General features: G+C 39.4%; 1 protein-coding gene across 7 annotated transcripts in view; it reads right to left on the bottom strand.

Annotated features, from left to right (window-relative positions):
- The window catches only part of MYO9A (myosin IXA), a 283,494-nt gene that overhangs the window by 276,324 nt on the left and 1,170 nt on the right, over positions 1–6,000 (bottom strand). The window lies entirely within an intron of this gene.

Genomic DNA, 6,000 nt, shown 5'->3' on the forward strand with positions numbered 1-6,000 from the left:
AAGACAGCTAGCAGACTATCCTTCTAAGATTGACTTCTACTGGCAACAAACTTTGATGGCCATTTATTTATGCCACACAATGAAATTCTTTAAATTCTTGATCTCATATTTAAACATAACAAGAAATAGACATATTCAAGGAGGAAAATGAAGACTTCTTGAATATCTACTATGTGCTTGGTGCTTTACATAAACTGTTTTAACTCATGATAATCTTGTGAGATGAACATTCTTGAAGCTCAGAAATGTTAAGTGACTTGCCCACAAATGACAGCTCATAAGGGATGAGGCTGGAAATTGAATTGAGGTCTGTTGAAAATGCAGCTTTAAAAGTCTATAGTATTCTTTCCACTTAATTGGCCTTAACAAATTTAATATTTACAGACAGAAAAGTCCATCTAAGGAAAAAGTATGTTTAAAAGAATTCCTTCATACTCAAAGAGCCACATAATCTTAAAGTTTAAGAAAAATCAAAACTAAGAAAAAGAATAAGTACACTCTAAAATTATTGCTAGTTGCAAAAAAAACTCAATTCTTAGCAAGCCAGCTGTCTATGACACAGGACAGCTAGTCCTTTCCTCACTGTACATGTAAAATTATACTCCAGTTGCCCGTTGGATGACCCCATTGCCAAAATATGCTAGCAACATAATTCACATTAAAACCCAGAGGCCAAACACCATTTGGAAAGTGCTTTACATGTTTACTATACCCATCTCGAGCATGATCCCCACTCAAAACAGGCTATTTTAAGCAAATATTCTTTGGTCTATCATATTCTTTTCCACTACTCTAAAATATTAAACTTAAAAACAAGAAAATCTACCTAAATACAAACATCCCATAACTGAATATTAAAATATGATATGATTTTGAATTTATCTATTGCACAAAAATATGCCAAAATTGCACTAATATAAATTACGTATGTTCTTTCCATAGGATCAAAATTCTAATATCTATGTCTCTTGTATGTCTAAAGATACACACAAAAATGTAGAGAAATCTACGTTAAAGAGTTTTCCCATTTAAAATTAAATCCTCTTTGAACTGGACTAGCGGCCAGAAGAGGGCATAAGGTGGCTTGTGAGGTTGTATTGATAGTAATATCCTGTATCGTGCTTGATGTAGGTGTTGGTTACATTTGTGTATTCACTCTGTAAAAATTTATTGAGCTGCACAATTATGATCTGTGTACTTTTTTATATACATTATAATTTATAATAAGCATATTCTTTTAAAAAAAATCCTCAATCTAAAAACGTGCCTTACTACATTGTACTGATACCAAAGAAGCTACAGCCCAGTGAAGAAAATAGACAAGCTATTAGGAATTTCATTAGAGAGCTGTGACAGAAGCAAGCACTACATACTATAGGAGTGGCACCTAACTTAACCTGGAGGAAGTAAAGGAAAGCTTCCCAAAGATACACCTGGTCTGAGTTCTGAAGATCAGATAGCAGATTGCTAAGCAGAGAAAGGTGGAAAGGAAAGATGGGAAAGGGAACAGAGAGTGTAAAGACCTAAGTTCAATGAGTGGATCAAAGAATTTAAGGAAGAGAGCAAGGAAGGAAAGCCTAAAGAAGAGTCAGATCACAAAGGATCTCACACACATGCCAAGATGCCAAGCTACAGTTTAAGCTTTATCCTGAAAGCAATGGGAAAGCACTGAAGATCTTTCAACAGGAAAGGATATGATTAGATTTGTATTTGTACTATGTCAATCATGGTGCCTGCCATGTCTGCAACCCCATTTCGTGGGAAAGTTAGCCTGCACACTGCCCCATGTTTTTCACCATTATGATCCTGCCCCACACCCACACGCATAAATAAACACACAGCCAACACTAAATGGCCAGGAGTAGTCACATGACCCAAGTACACAGGCTTGCTAGCAGCCCATGATTACAGAGCTGAGCCAAAGAGATTGTTTCTTGGGAATTCAAACCAGAAAATCTTAGGAAGAAGTCAGCAACAGAAGCTCAAGTTAAAAAGACAGTAGTCAATATACACTACCAAATGTAAAACAGATAGCTAGTGGGAAGCAGCCACATAGCACAGGGAGATCAGCTTGGTGCTGTGTGACTACCTAGAAGGGTAGGATAGGGAGGGTGGGAGGGAGGGAGACGCAAGAGGTAAGAGATATCAAGAGGGAGGAGATATGGGGATATATGTATATGTATAGCTGATTCACTTTGTTATACAGCAGAAACTAACACACCATTGTAAAGCAATTATACTCCAATAAAGATGTTAAAAAAGAAAAAAGACAGTAGCCAGGAGGCAAGATGTTGGCATGGGAGTGACACGGTAGTTTTAAGGAGGCAGAAATTAGGAATAAATGGAAGCCATGAGATTGGGTGGGGGAGGGGATTAGAGAGAAAAAATAATACAAAACGAAATAGAAAAAGTAGCTAAGACAAGTTAACAGTAGAGCACTAGAGTGAAATCTGTCTTTTCCTGCTTCTAGTTTTATTTATTTATTTTTAAAATTTATTTATTTATTTTAGCGGCCATGGCTCACGGGCCCAGCCGCTCCGCGGCATGTGGGATCCTCCCAGAGCGGGGCGCGAACCCTGTTCCCCTGCATCGGCAGGCGGACGCGCAACCACTGCGCCACCAGGGAAGCCCTAAAATTTATTTATTTTTGCCTGCGTTGGGTCTTCATTGCTGTGCACGGGCTTTCTCTAGTTGCAGCGAGCGGGGGCTACTCTTCGTTGCGGTGCATGGGCTTCTCATCGCGGTGGCTTCTCTTGTTGCAGAGCACGGGCTCTAGGCACGCGGGCTTCAGTAGTCGTGGCACACGGGCTTAGTTGCTCTGCGGCATGTGGGATCTTCCTGGACCAGGGATCGAACCTGTGAACCCTGCATTGGCAGGCAGATTCTTATCCACTGCCCCACCAGGGAAGCCCTCTAGTTTTATTTTTAAGCTCCTGTTCTTCCTGAGACCAAGATGTTTTAACTTTTCCTGGGTTCCCTTGTGCATGTTTTCTTTCAATAAGCACTCCTCTACTTAAGGTAACTTGAGTCTCTTCGTTGCAACTGAAAGAGCCTAACTAAAAGAGCATTTTAGAACACTTACTCTGGCAAAAGTGGAGAGAATGAACTAGAGGGTACGGCAAAAGAGACGGATGAGAAGACAAGAAGACCAACAGACATTCGGGGTTAAAACAGAGACAACAAAAATAGCAATCAGGAATGATCTGAAATATCATGAGGGAGAACGAGCCAGACTTTGTGATGTTGGTAGTTTGGTACAGAGTGCAGTGGAGGATATTCCCAGATTCCTAAAGGCTTCATGAGGAGGAGAGAGTAGTACCGTTCATCAAGACAGGCAATCAAAAGAAAAAATTTTGTTGCAGTTTGTCTCCTTCTAACCCCACCTTTTTGGAGGGAAGAGAGGCAGAGAAGAGTTTTATTTTGTACATGTGTGAAGTGCTTGTGAAATATGAATCCCAGTAGAGATGTCCATTAGAAGTGATTTACAGGGATCCAGAGTAAAGGCACGAGCTCTACACTGCAGCTCTGGACTCAGGAATAAATACATTAAGTCATGTTATGTTTTAAAAACGTGACTGAAAAATCTTTGACTAATCTTTATTACTAATATAACTAGAAATCATACAAACCAAAAAACTTAATATTCTTGGCAAACCACATTTTCCAAGCTCCTATACTTCTCTGTAAACAATGAAGATTGAACAAACTTTTACAACAGTATAATCTAAATGATTAGAAAAAAATGGGATTTATGTTGCTAATTTCTACTGAGGTTTTACCTTTTTAATAATCTAAGTTTACTCCATTTCCCTCAGCACTATACACCACTCAGGGAAAACACTGTTAAAAAGTCTTGTCAGACAGTGAACCTATTGATGTTTAAACTATAACACGATTTTTTAGAGAACTTAATCACATAATTTACTAGCTTAGACATTCAACTCTACCTATACTGTAAATGTTGGATTTCTATCCTACAATCTCTTCTCCTTTCACGTACACCTTTTGCACCCAAATCTATTACTATCAACCCAGAACTTGATAATGAGCTTAAGCCACAAATCCAGTTGCCTCCTGGCCATCTACATCTGATAGAAGTATAATCACCCAAGCTCAACATGCCACAAATTGAATTCCCCTTTCTTGACAAAAATAAAAATTCCACTCCTCCCTCATATGGATCTCCACCTCAGTGAAAGGCACAAGCTAGAAACCTAGATCTTATCCTCTATGAACCCTCACCCTAATCCCAAATCCAATGAAATCGCCAAATCCCGTCTACTCTCAAAACCCAAATGAAGACTGCACCATCATCATTTACCCTCCTGACACGTTTAGTCTACCTTTCAATCCACCCTCCTCAAAGCAGAGTGATCTTTTAAAAATGCAAATCTTATCATTTCAGTCCCCTTCTTTAAATCCTTCAGTAACTTACTTGACAAACATTATAATCTCTATCAAAGCCAGCCACTCCATGGAAGCTCAGAGGTTCAATGAGAAATTTAGTTATATGCTTTTTTGTAGGTTCACAAAAGAATCATCATGAAATTTTTCAAATCCTGAAAATTACTTAAAACATACAAAACATATGATACATTTAAAAGAAAAGCATGCAGCACTGTTTATAAAAACAAAGACTGAAAATAACTTCAAGATCACCAGAACGGAATACTATCCACCCAGTAAATGAGGCACTTCCAAATGTACTATTGTTGAATGAACTCTAGGATCTATTATTAAAGGGGGGGGGTGGTATATCCATAGTATACAGTATGCAAGGATTTGTCTGTGGAGTGTTTTAATAATATAAATGTATAGACTTGTATGTTAGAAATATCACAGGAAGGACACACACAAAGATGGAAACAGTGGTTGCGTCTAAGGAGGGAAAATGGGTGGTTAGAGGATAAAAAGGGGGAAAAGAAACTTTTTACTGCATACTCTTTTGAACCTTTTGACTTTTATACTATGTCTAGTTATGACCTATAATTTTAATATGATTTTCTCCCTCCTCAGTTCCACACACACAAAATAAAAAATTTTAAAGTACTGACTACAAAAACCTCTCTATACTTCATCACTATACCAAGATTAAAATTATGCACTGATCATCTGGTGTAAAATTACCTTTCCTTCTTGACAGCTCAGGAGTTCAACAAACTACATTTTATTCAATATTTTACTACTGAGAAGGCTGTTGGTAATGACATCGGTGAACACTGCATGATAATTGTACTTGCTCCTTGGAAAAGCAAGACAGTAGCACCAGGTAGCAGAATTTTATTATTAAATTGATATTAAAGTCTTCAGGGATTAAGGAAAACTACAAATCTTACTTTTCCAGCAAATTCGCAAACAGCAAATCAAAAAAAAAGCACCCTGATATCCTTCAAAAACAGTGCAAAAGATCTGTAAAAATCTAGGAAAGTGAAGCAAATGATACCACATGAAGACACAGTTATATTCATTAGTGTTATGTGCTTTGATCCTTACAGAAGTCCCTAAAATGTCACGATCTGGACTACCTCACACGTTCTACAGAAGAGACAAGATGAGAAGCAGGCTGTGAGACCTTACAACAGCACACACCCCCTGCCCGGGGCTTCCATGCTCTTCCCTCTTCCTCTCTCTATAGCCACCAGACTAAACCCTCCAAACAAGGGTGTCAGTTGGTCCCCTTAAGCCCCACCGGAGGGAATACACTAGGCTACGCAAACACCCCTTCAGGATTTCATGGCAAAGCCCTTCCAACCAAAGAAAGGATCACGAGCGGGGAGAAAGATAATCAGGTCTGCCTAAGGACAAGAGGTCTGGGGGAGAGGCTACAGTAGGAGTGGGGGGGGGGAGGCCGCTGTTGATAGTGTCTAAAGAGGGGCTGACACCAGATCTCTTGGGAGGTAAGAGCATCACGAAGCAGACTATCTGAAAGCCGAGGTGGGTAGGGGAAGAGCTAGTCGGCTAGGCGGTGAGCGAGCTGTGGGGGGGGGGGGGGAAGGGGGA

The sequence above is a fragment of the Physeter macrocephalus genome, chromosome 11 (assembly GCF_002837175.3).
Source record: "Physeter macrocephalus isolate SW-GA chromosome 11, ASM283717v5, whole genome shotgun sequence".
NCBI classification, from domain to species: Eukaryota; Metazoa; Chordata; class Mammalia; order Artiodactyla; family Physeteridae; genus Physeter; species Physeter macrocephalus.